Raw genomic sequence first — 13,679 nt, forward strand, 5'->3', positions numbered from 1 at the left:
GTGCACGTTCTGATCAAAACAAAACGTAAACAAAAACTGGAATTTGCGCTATATGTCTGTTCACCCGTAGTTCCTCTCTTTCAAATTATATGCACCCACACTTATTATATATTGTTTTGTTCAGGAGAAACAGGGCTTTAATCTATCATTAACTATTCATATGTGGAACATAATTTATTATGAATAAAATAAAAAAAAATGTGAGAAAATAAGATTTTTTTTTAAATTTGCATTTCCATCTGACATTTTAACTGTGAATGTCATAACACTGTTTTACTGCAAAAGAATGCACATATTTGTAATAAGCGATCTCTCACGAGTACAACAGTACCACTCATTAACAAGTTTTATGGTGTTTTGGAAAGTTACAGGGTCAAATATAGAACATTCCATTTTCAAATTGAAATTTTCCAGATTAGTAATGTTACCTTTGAGACGGTGTGGTAGCCCAGGAATGAGAATTACCCCCATAATGGCATAGCATTTGAAAAAGTAGACAAGCCAAGGTATTGAAAGTGGGGTATGTTTAGTCTTTTTTAGTAGCCACTTAGTCACAAACACAGGCCAAAGTTAGCATTCATATTTGTTTTTGTGTGAAAAAAGCAAAAAACAAATATTTGGCCATTGTTTGTGACTAAGTGGCTACTAAGAAAGACTGGACATACCCCACTTGCAATACCTCGGGTTGTCTACTTTTACAAATGGAATGCCAACATGGGGGTAATTCTCATTCTTGGGCTACCACAGGGGTGTATCCTGGTTTTGTGCTGCCCTAGGCAGGACAAAACTCAGGCGCCCCCCTCACCCCCACCCCCCCCCCCCCGCCACCCCCACCCAACCCTTCCCCCACCTTCTAAATACACACACACTGACAGATACGCATCCATTAGCTAACTGTTAGCTAATGGATGCGTATCTGTCAGTGTGTGTGTGTGAGTGTATGAGTGTGTCTGTTAGTGAGTGTGTCTGTTAGTGTGTGTATGTCAGTGTGTGTGAGTGTCTGTTAGTGAGTGTGTGAGTGTGTCTGTTAGCTGCTAACAGACACACTCACTAACAGACACACTCACACACACTGACATACACACACAGTCAGACACACACACACACTCTAACAGACACACTCTCACACACACACACACTCTAACAGACAAACAGACACACTCACACTCACTAACAGACACACACTAACAGACACACTCACACACACTAACAGACACACTCACACACACTAACAGACACACACAGTCAGACACACTCACACACACTCTCACACTCACTAACAGACACACACTCACACACACTAACAGACACACTCACACACACTAACAGACACACTCACACACACTAACAGACACACACAGTCAGACACACTCACACACACTAACAGACACACTCTCACACACACACTCTAACAGACAAACAGACACACTCACACTCACTAACAGACACACACTAACAGACACACACAGTCAGACACACTCACACACACTAACAGACACACACACACACTAACAGACACACTCACTAACAGACACACTCACTCACATTAACTCATTTTTTTTTTTAAATTTACCCCCCCAGCCTCCTTACCTTTGGGAATGCTGGGGGGGTTCTCCCTCTCCCTGGGGTCTAGTGGGGCTGCCGGTCGGGCTGCTGGGCTGGTTGCTGGGCGGGCGGCTGGCGAGGGAGCACTTCCTCTGAGCTGTCTGCTCAGCTCCTTCGCGCGCCGCAGAGTGAGGCTGGGAGGCGGAGCCGGAATATGACGTCATATTCCGGCTCCCAGCCTCACTCTGCGGCGCGCGAGGGAGCTGAGCAGACAGCTCAGAGGAAGTGCTCCCTCGCCAGCCGCCCGCCCGCCCGCCCGCCCAGCAACCAGCCCAGCAGCCACCAGCCCAGGATGTCTGTTAGCCGCAAGGCGTTTGGGGGCGGCTTTTTTTGCCGCCCCCTGGAAAATGCCGCCCAAGGCAAATGCCTTGTTTGCCTCGCGGCAAATACACCCCTGGGCTACCATACGCTCTCAAAGGCAACATAACCAATCTGGCAAATTTCAATGTGAAAAAATTAAATGCAAGACTTATATGTGATTCTCTCACTTTCCAAAACACCATAAAACCGGTACATGGGGGTACTGTTATTCTCGGGAGACTTCACTAAACACAAATATTAGTGTTTTAAAACAGTAAAACATATTACAACAATAATATAGACCATAAAAGTGCCGTTCGCTTGTAAAAAATGCGAAAAACGTCACTTTTACTTAAAATATCATCGTTGTAATACAATTTACCAGTTTGAAACACTAATATTTGAGTTCAGCGAAGTCTCCCAAGTAAAACAGTACCCCCTATGTACAGGTTTTATGGTGTCTTGGAGAGTTACAGGGTCAAATATAGTGCTTGCGAATTAAATTCTCTGCACTTTCTCCCTGTGTTGTCAGGCATGTCAATCAATTTTTAATTAATCAAATCACATAATTACGTTAAAAGATTATTTAAATATACACGTAGAATTTTAATACATATGCATTTATAGGTATTTAAATTCTACGTGTATACTAATGTAATCTTTTATGTAATTATATGTATTTATCTGAAGATGGAGAGTACAAGCGCTTCTATGTTTTGTTTTAAATCTAGGTTATACCGAACAATATTTCTGTGAGCTGCTATAACACCGTGCTTATCTTTCTATCAGAAAATAGTGGAAAAGGAAGAGATATCGGTGTAGCGCTCTATCGTAGTGGGTATATGGAAATAAATAAATAGAAAACCTTGCTGTACCTTAAATAGGTTGGGTATACTATAATAAGTCCCAATGGTTTCGGGTTTTACCTTAAATAGAAAACACAAATATACAGAACATAGTGTAACCTGTATACAGAGTAAAAAATAGAAATAAAGTGCATAGGTAACTAACTCACACTTTTCTGAGCTAATGTACTAGCTCAGGTATATGCGCCTTAGGGTCCGTAGAGGCGACCCTCACCCTCCTTTTCGTCCAGATTTTCTCCAGGTGTAGTAATCTAGGTAATAGGTATAGGAGGGAGAATATAGCGTAGTACAGTCTGGTGTATATAGGATATGTTAAGTAGGTAATACCAATATACTCACAAACCCTGAGCCAATATATTGGCTCGCTTCATAAGGTGTATGTGGTTAAGGACCACATTCCTTCTTTATAATAGCAGGTAGGGATGAAAGCCGTAAGTGTTATAAGTATATATGATTAATTTATTGTATAAAAAATATTAATAATGTAACATAAATATGTATAAAAAACGGGGGGCGTGGCCGACCGGCAAACTTAATGGACGCACATTAATCCTCCAGCTCCGGACTCAAACTCAATCCATCACAATCGGAGAAATTAACAAACAATGGGTAACCACAAAAAGAACAGCAATACCCAGGGATTGTCAGGGAAGACCCCGACAACGAAATCGGGCTCCCTAACTCGTTATTTTAAAGAGAATCCAGATCGCTCTTCCGAGGCCGCGGCCGGGGCCTCGAGTATATTAGAAACGGACTCTCCATCGGATTCACAACCTCGTAGCCCTTGCTATTCTGATAGCTCCCAACATGTGGACAATCAGGAGGAAATAGACCTAAAACAAATAATTAAAAACTTACCTTCTAAAGCTGACATCCAGCAAATGATAAACAAAATGGAGTCGTCCTTTCACACCAAATTGGAGAAGATGGACACAGGCATCCAGCAATTAAATCTTCGCGTCACAGACCTGGAAGAAGAAAAGGATTTAATACAGACTCAAATCACCAATATCTCGACCACATTAGATTCTCAAATTCTAAACTGGGCATCCACTCAGCGTTACATCGACGATCTGGATAACAGGAGCCGGAGAAATAACCTGAGGATTAGAGGTATGCCGGAATCCCAAGGGGAAAACTTAACAGGACTCCTTACGGAGCTTTTTAATTTAATACTGGGACTTGCCACAGATAACCCAATTCTTTTAGACAGAGCCCACAGATCAATTCGTCCGAGAGGACTAACACAAGAAACCCCAAGAGATATCTTATGCAGACTTCACTATTTTAATGTAAAAGATGACATAGTGAAAACTCTGAGAGATACAAGCCAACCCCTTTTATTTCATGACACTCCAATCCAAATATTTCCTGATCTCTCCTGGTACACCTTACAAGCAAGGAGAGCCCTTAAACCCATCACTGAATTATTACGCCAAAGAAGTATAAGATACCGTTGGGGATTTCCTTTCGCTTTAATAGTGTCAGCAAAAAATACAATCTACTCCATAGCGACCTTCAATGATGTCATACCTTTTCTTCGAGCCCTGGATCTGCCGAATACTCCGGTAATGGATTGGAACACCCCCCCACCGAATCAAGAATTAATACAATCCTCCCAAAGACAAAGATGGCTCACGCCAGCAAGGAAAAGAAGACAGGATAGGAGATTCCAGTCTCCGGACCAGAGACTTAACAAGCTCCCCGTGGAAGGCACCCCGCAAAGACAAAGACAAAGCTTGAAAGACAGCCTCACAACATGAGTATTAAACTGGCTACCCTAAGAAGCTTACTGACCTTCGAGCCTGGTGAAAGTTCCTACTATCAGATAACGTGAAAGGGACTCTTCTTTTTTTTTCTCTTATTCCCTGGGACTAATATTTATATATTTGTATATTTCATTCGACATCTTGCAGAGATCTTGGCAATCAATCCATACAGGTCGTATAATAAGATTTTATAACTTGTTTTATTTGCCTAATTAACTCTAGGTTAAACGGTTAAGACTTAAAAAAAAAAAAAAAAAAAAAAAAAAAGGGGAAAAAAATAATAAGTATATAATTCTCATTCTGTACAATTTGCTCATAGATTGTTTAAGATTGCAAACGCTAAAATAGGATATGGACTGAGATAGATTTGTGATAGGTTTCTATCTATATATTCATTCGCTTCACATACAGTTTTTTCAAAAAGGGAAAATAATTATAGGATAAACTCCCCTCACGTAAGACGCAGAATGTCATCAGTTTACAAACCAGGTATACCAGGTATGACTACCTTTTCATCAGGTGTAGTAGACTAACAATTCGCTAGATAATCTCGTAATCACGCCAGACACGCTTGCGAAACATTAGATACTAATAACCATCTTGATCTCCTATAAAATCCTACACTGAGACATATCTCTTTTATTCCATCTAAATTCAGACTATTTTCCTCCACAAGTCATCTCGACTCTAATCTGATTCAGCATTTGAACCTCTTAGACTACCGTCCTTCACCCACAAACTATCATATATGTATATCTCAAACATATATACAAGGGTGATGACTGAATAAAGACCCCTATTATTATTGTTAATATTCTTATTATTATTGCAAACCACAAGCATAAATTCATATCTGACCATACGCATTCTGGATTAGGAACTTCTCAGGGAAGGACACGGCACACATCTAATCCAGCCACACCTATTTAATACATCTAATTGGTGACCTAATTAGAAATATATTAATAATAACACAAAATTATAAAATTATATCTACTTACTAACAATAAACAAATAATAAATAAAAAAATAAAAAAAAAATAAAAAAAAAAAATAAAAAAGTATACTCTGTTGTTTATATAGGTTAAGTCTTGACGAAATCAACTTATTTATAAAGGGCATAATCTAAACTGTCTTAACTTTTAGTAACAAAGCCAACAAAGCTAACACCCTTCTCAAATCAACGACCTAATTAATATCTATCTCCGACAAATACCCAATACTCAATTAGGATCCATATCCCTAACATGTCTCACCAGGCTAGAGAGGTCATAACTTAAATATTTTCTTCTCCATAATAATAACCTAAACTATAGGATTGTAAAATGAGTCCTCAGCTCAAGTGTAAGTTCACGACCCCAATTCATTTTTGGTTCTATCTTCTGCGTCAAGATAGTGCCATATTTCCCTTAGGGGATTAAGTTCTTACCCTACAACCTTACAACCCTTCCTCTTCTCTTACCTCCTATCTACCTTCTTTCCTTCTTTCCTATTTTTGTTGTTACAGGCACCTAACTTTCTTCATTTCCCTTACCTGCCTACCCTCTCCCCCTGACTAATCCTCCCTCTCAATTCCCCACCTTTCTTGGCTAGCTTCAACGCCAAGTTAGAATCAAAAGTTTCCTCAAGGGATTAATTCCTTTCCTCTGCTCCCTTTTAACTCCAACAACACCTTAACCTTAACCTGTCTCACCTCCATCCCTGCTCCCCCTTGACCTCTGTCTTCTCTTCTCATCTTCTCCTTCCACTCCTTCTTCCTATTCAATTCCCTACCCCTTTCCCACCATCTACTTCTAAAATACGGGTTTCCCCGAAACCTAGATTAGCGAGAAATCTAACTATATTCTTAACGCTACTCAAAACATTTATACTGTGTAACCGGAAGAAACTGTAGTATTGATTTACCAGTAACTAATAGATCTTCAGGTCACGGTGTTCTTTTTTCTATTGCTAATTGTATATCATTAATTATTTTTTACTGTTCTGTTCCAGTATTGGTTACTGCTTAATTTACGTTAACTATCTCAGTACTGATTGTGCTAAACTGCTAGCAACGCTACATCTTACACCTTAGATTCCTAACCTAGGAATTGGAAGATCAGAGGCTTTTTTTTTACTTGACAGCAGGTAAACAAAACCCTATAAAACAAAACGTACCAATTATACCTCACAAATACACTTCTACCTTAAAGCTTTCCTCAATTATCCTACGATAGAAACTTAATTTCCCACAAGTAGACTTCATAATCTTACCCAGTGAAACTCACTGACTTAATACAGGATCTACACATACCACAACATCCCCACATCCAAATAGATCATTCACCATACACACGAATTGTCAAATATGACTACGATTAAAATCCTCACTCAAAACGCAAGGGGATTAAACTCTCCAGAAAAAAGATCTATAGCCCTAAATGATTTTAAAAGGCATAAAGCACACATAATATATATTCAAGAAACACACTTTAGAAAAAATTCTGCCCCCAAACTCCGTAATAAAGATTACCCTCTTGGCTACTTTAGCCATTACTCAGAAACAAAATCTAGAGGAGTAGCAATCCTTCTAAGTCAACATGTACAATTCACATTCCAGGAACAACTGGTAGACGATTCAGGGAGATTTATATTTGTTAAAGGCAAAATTTGTAATACTCAAGTTACTCTAGCCAATATCTATCTGCCAAATAAGAAACAGAATCTCTCTCTCAAAAAAATACTTAGCAAACTTTCCATATTCAGGGAAGGCATCCTCATTATGGGGGGAGATATGAACATAACTCTTGACGAAACATTAGACTCTACATCTAAATCTAGAGATTATCAATCCCTAACACGTTCTCAAATTAAAGACTCCCTCTATGAGGCTCAACTATACGACAGTTGGAGATCCATCAACCCTACCAATCGAGATTATTCTTTTTACTCCGCCCCTGCAGGCACTTACTCTCGTATCGATACAATTTTTTTACAACATAGATATCTCTCGCTAATTAAAGGCGCAACATATGGTCCTATTACCTGGTCAGACCATGCCCCTATGACTTTGTCAATCTCACTGCCATCCTCCCCTAACCCATTCTCACAATGGAAACTTAATGACTTAATCCTAAACGACAAAACTACATTGCACAGGATAAAAGAAGCAACCACTCAATATTTCTCAGAAAACACGAAACCCGACACTTCCTCCATCATGACCTGGGAGGCTCATAAAGCAGTTATAAGAGGGGAACTTATCAAAGCAGCAGCAACACTCAAAAAAAATAGAGAAAAACAAGTAAACCAACTAACCAAAGACATTGTGTCCCTAGAAAGTAAACATAAAACCTCTCTTTCATGGGATGACCACAAAACGCTTTCTAATAAACGTACAGAATTATCGACCATTTTACATCTACATGCTAGGAAAAAAATATCGCTAACGAAAAACCTATACTACACTCAAAGCGGGAAAGCGGGCAAACTTCTAGCAAAATCGATACAAACAGAAAGACAATCCTCTTTCATATCCGAGATTAAGAAAAAAGATGGAATTCTAACGTGTCAGATGCCGGAAATACTATCTTCCTTCCATCAATTCTACACTCAGCTTTATAACCTCACAAACACGAAACCTACTTCAGAGGAAATAATGGAATTCCTTCAAACTAGAATTAAACGATCCATCCCCACAAACGAAATCAAATTCTTAGATAATCCCTTAACTACAGAAGAATTCATAAACACAGTCAAATCTCTGCCCATCGGCAAGAGCCCGGGGCCTGATGGCTACACTGGAAAATATTATAAGGAATTAGCTGAAATCTTGGCACAACCCTTCATCGAAGCTTACAATATGAAGAAACTTTCATCCTTCATACCTAGTTCAGCTCTTGAGGCAATAATCGCTATTATACCTAAACCAGGTAAAGACGCAACTCAATGCGGGAATTACAGACCTATCTCACTAATCAATATCGACCTAAAAATTCTGACCAAGATAATGGCTACTAGGCTCAAACCATTCATGCCTTCACTAATCCATTCAGACCAGGCCGGTTTTGTTCCTGGCAGAGAATCTAAAAACAACACAACGAAAATTCTAAATATTATCCATTGGGCCCAAATACACAAAACACAGAGCGCTCTGCTTGCCATTGATGCCGAAAAGGCTTTTGACAGAGTTAATTGGACACTACTAAAACATACCTTACAATACCTCAACTTTGGACCTAGATGGATCGAATGGATAGATACTATATATTCGAAACCAACTGCGAAATTAAGAATCAATGGTCAACTATCAGACCCAGTAATGATCTCGAACGGCACAAGACAAGGATGCCCCTTATCGCCACTCCTCTTCATACTTGTGTTGGAGCCATTCCTGCAAGGCATCCGCGACAACAACTCAATTAAGGGAATTCAAGTCAAAAATCAAATCTACAAAATTACTGCTTTCGCAGACGATCTCCTTTTCACAATATCAGACCCACACAAAACTATACCGAACATCATCACAGAAATGCAATATTACGGAAAAATTTCATTTTTTCAAGCCAACCTCACAAAATGTGACTTGATGCCAATATATCTCTCGGACTCCATTTGTCATAAAATTAAATCCAACTTTGCATTCCAATGGACTACAACTTCTATTAAATATCTGGGAATACACATACCACACAAATTAAACTCCATATACTCGTTGAATTTCCCACCTCTGATTGAGTCAATAACTAAAGACCTATCCAGATGGCATAAACCCTGCTTTGGGTTATTTTGTCGTGTAAACATCATTAAAATGAATATCCTCCCTCGTATCCTCTACCTATTACAAACAATCCCGCTATTAATTCCATCAAAATTTTTCTCTACTGTCAAGTCATTACTCTCGGAATTCATATGGGCGCGCAGACCTCCACGCCTAGCCTACCAGACGCTGATTAAAACTCGAGAACAAGGAGGCTTAAATCTACCAGATTTACATGATTTCTATAAAGCGACCCATCTACAGAGGATTTATGAATGGTCAAATAGCTCTAGCAAGCTCCAATGGGTAAAGCTGGAAAATAGCTTCTCAGAAGTTCCACTCCACATACTCCCTTGGATTCAAATTGACAATCAACTTATGAGAAAACTCAACAAACACCCAACGATCTCGGTTTCCTTACATATTTGGCTCAAAATGAGATCCCAAACAGAGATAGCTCCATATCCGTCACCAATATACCCTTTAACATCAAACCCCCACTTACTCAGTGGAACTCATGGGAAACAATGGAGTCTTCAACACGAAGGCCCCTTCCTGAAACTCTGCGATGCAACGATAAAGAACAAACTAAAGCCCATAAAAGAACTTATAGACTCAGACGAACACTCTGGGATTCAACTGTTTTTCTATAACCAACTGAAACATTTCATAATCTCTAATGATCTCTTGCCGAGGGGTACAAGATCTCTTACAAAATTCGAAGGCCTTTGCATAGAACACCCGCCAAAACTCAAAACACTTTAAACCATGAATTCAATCATTAAAGAAGAGCAATCACAAAACCTCCCCACTTTCACACAAAGATGGAAAGAGGAGCTCAAACTAACCCTGAACAACACACAATGGAAACAAGTCTTTACATTAATCCACAAAACATCGATTTCCACTCATGCACAAGAATGTAACTACAAAAAATTGACCCGCTGGCATAACTCGCCAGTTAACTTACACAAATATTACCACGAATCCAGAGACCTATGCTGGAGATGCAATGCCCCAGGAGCACACCACTCCCACATATGGTGGCAATGTCCAATAATACACAAATACTGGGTAAGAATACACAAGATTACTATACTTATATTCCGAAAAACATTCCAATACACACCTGAACACTATATATTTCTTATCAAACCGAAAGAACTTACCAAACTAGAACACGCACTTTTCTGTCATCTAGCAATGGCAGCAGCGCAGCTCATACCTAAATATTGGAAACAAATTCAACCCCCTACAATTCGAGAGTGGGTATCAAGAGTCGAAGATATCAAATTGATGGAAAAAATCACATCAGCTAAACTAGGTAGACTATCCAAATTTCACTCTATTTGGAATCCATGGAATTCATACAACTCCATTAAACGTCAGACTACCGAATAAAAAAGATTCCAACATACTAAAAAACTATTCCTAGGCTTCTACCAACTAATGATATAAACCATTAGCATAAAACTTATACCAAATTACTTGCACCCTTTTCCTTTAAAAGTCATAAACACCCCTTTATTCTCATGATCTTCCGATCCCTATTTATACACACATAAGACACGTTGTTATATAGAGGTACAATGACAATGTTTTTCATAATTTTAATTTTACTATTAATAAGTAATACTTTGGATGATATTTATCATATACAGAGTGTTGTTAACCTAAAGTTTTATTCCAATTGTCACGGGATTGACAACCGGACAAAATGTAAGTTTAGATATGTTGACTGCCCTCAGTATAACGAGTTAATTACACTATTGCTTTATTATTACCTAAGCATCACTGTTTAGTTACATATTTTATCAAATTATCCTCAAGCTTTCGTTCTAACATTATGTATTAGTGTTATGTAACAAGTACTATGACATTATTTCTTCTCTATTGTAACCATCTCATTGTTTTTCTAGGAACATGTTAAATAAGCGTACAATTTTTTGTTATTTCGCTATATCTAAATGTAAACTTGTTATGTATAAAATACAAAACAATAAAAACATAAAAAAAAAAAAAAAAAAAAAAATAATAATAAATATGTATAAAAAATTACTATATCAATAAAACAACACTTGTGGCTATAGTCCAAAAAACAATCTGTCAGATCACTGTTCATCCAGGACGCGTTTCACCAAATTGGCTTCCTCAGCTGGAAAAATGTTCATGAGGCTTCAAGGACCCCTTCCTGCTTTTATATTCAGTTTATTGTGGCTTTTGGCTTGTGTTTTTCGCGAGCAATCTCCATGGTAACGTAGATGCCCTGTGTTTCAAGCCTCCTTTTCGTCCGGTTACTTCCGGGTATGATCACTTCCGGTTTCGGCTGATTCTGCATCATGCGTTCCACAGTGCGTTCCACAGTGCGTTCCACCTTATAGCCATATTTATAGTGTCCTATGGCAAATTTGAAGATGTATTCCTCGGAAAATAGTTTACATTAGGTCAGTGGGGAGCAATTTCACTGCTAATATTTTGTGTTTGCGACATCACTAGTGAGACATCGCTGAATACAAATATGTGTATTTTATTGCAGTACAAGCAAACAGTATTATGACATTCAAAGTTAAAATGTCGTGAACGGCGGACACGAACTTCCACAAACGTTCGCGAACCGGCGAACCGGGCGAACCGCCATAGACTTCAATGGGCAGGCGAATTTTAAAACCCACAGGGACACTTTCTGGCCACAATAGTGATGGAAAAGTTGTTTCAAGGGGACTAACACCTGGACTGTGGAGGGGGATCCATGGCAAAACTCCCATGGAAAATTACACAGTTGATGCAGAGTCTGGTTTTAATCCATAAAGGGCACAAATCACCTAACATTCCTAAATCACAATGGATATGGATTGACACCTGACATATGACATATTGACAGTAGGTCCTCCCCATTGTGATTTATGGCCCCCACCCACCGCGCAGAGGTGGGGGCCAGGGGGAGGACAGTAGGTCCCCACCCTCATTATTTTTATGGCCCCCACCCACCACGCAGGGGTGGGGTGGGGGGAGGGCAGTAGGTCCCCCCACAGTGTGTATCAGGGTCCCCTGAGGACAGGTGTCAATCCATATCTGCCAAGTGACCCTATGTAGGGGGAACAGTCCCTATTCTGCTCTGTGTCAGTGTGTATCAGGGATCCTTAGGATAGGTGTCAATCCATATCTGCCAAGTGACCCTATGTAGGGGGGACAGTCCCTATTCTTCTCTGTGTCAGTGTGTATCAGGGATCCTTAGGATAGGTGTCAATCCATATCTGCCAAGTGACCCTATGTAGGGGGAACAGTCCCTATTCTGCTCTGTGTCAGAGTGTATCAGGGATTCTTAGGATAGGTGTCAATCCATATCTGCCAAGTGACCCTATGTAGGGGGAACAGTCCCTATTCTGCTCTGTGTCAGTGTGTATCAGGGATCCTTGGGATAGGTGTCAATCCATATCTGCCAAGTGACCCCATGTAGGAGGAACAGTCCCTATTCTGCTCTGTGTCAGTGTGTATCATGGATCCTTAGGATAGGTGTCAATCCATATCTGCCAAGTGACCCTATGTAGGGCAAGCAGTCCCTATTCTGCTCTGTGCCAGTGTGTATCAGGGATCCTTAGGATAGGTGTCAATCCATATCTGCCAAGTGACCCTATGTAGGGGGAACAGTCCCTATTCTGCTCTGTGTCAGTGTGTTTCAGGGATCATTAGGATAGGTGTCAATCCATATCTGCCAAGTGACCCTATGTAGGAGGAACAGTCCCTATTCTGCTCTGTGTCAGTGTGTATCAGGGATCCTTAGGATAGGTGTCAATCCATATCTGCCAAATGACCCTATGTAGGGGAAGCAGTCCTTATTCTGCTCTGTGCCAGTGTGTATCAGGGATCCTTAGGATAGGTGTCAATCCATATCTGCCAAGTGACCCTATGTAGGGGGAACAGTCCCTATTCTGCTCTGTGTCAGTGTGTTTCAGGGATCATTAGGATAGGTGTCAATCCATATCTGCCAAGTGACCCTATGTAGGGGGAACAGTCCCTATTCTGCTCTGTGTCAGTGTGTATCAGGGATCCTTAGGATAGGTGTCAATCCATATCTGCCAAGTGACCCTATGTAGGGGGAACAGTCTCTATTCTGCTCTGTGTCAGTGTGTATCAGGGTCTCTGAGGACAGGTGTCAATCCATATCTGCCAAGTGACCCTATGTAGGGGGAACAGTCCCTATTCTGCTCTGTGTCAGTGTGTATCAGGGATCCTTAGGATAGGTGACAATCCATATCTGCCAAGTGACCCTATGTAGGAGGAACAGTCCCTATTCTGCTCTGTGTCAGTGTGTATCAGGGATCCTTAGGATTGGTGTCAATCCATATCTGCCAAGTGACCCTATGTAGGGGTAACAGTCCCTATTCTGCTCTGTGTCAGTGT

Source organism: Pelobates fuscus, chromosome 5 (genome assembly GCF_036172605.1).
Source record: "Pelobates fuscus isolate aPelFus1 chromosome 5, aPelFus1.pri, whole genome shotgun sequence".
Lineage (NCBI taxonomy): Eukaryota > Metazoa > Chordata > Amphibia > Anura > Pelobatidae > Pelobates > Pelobates fuscus.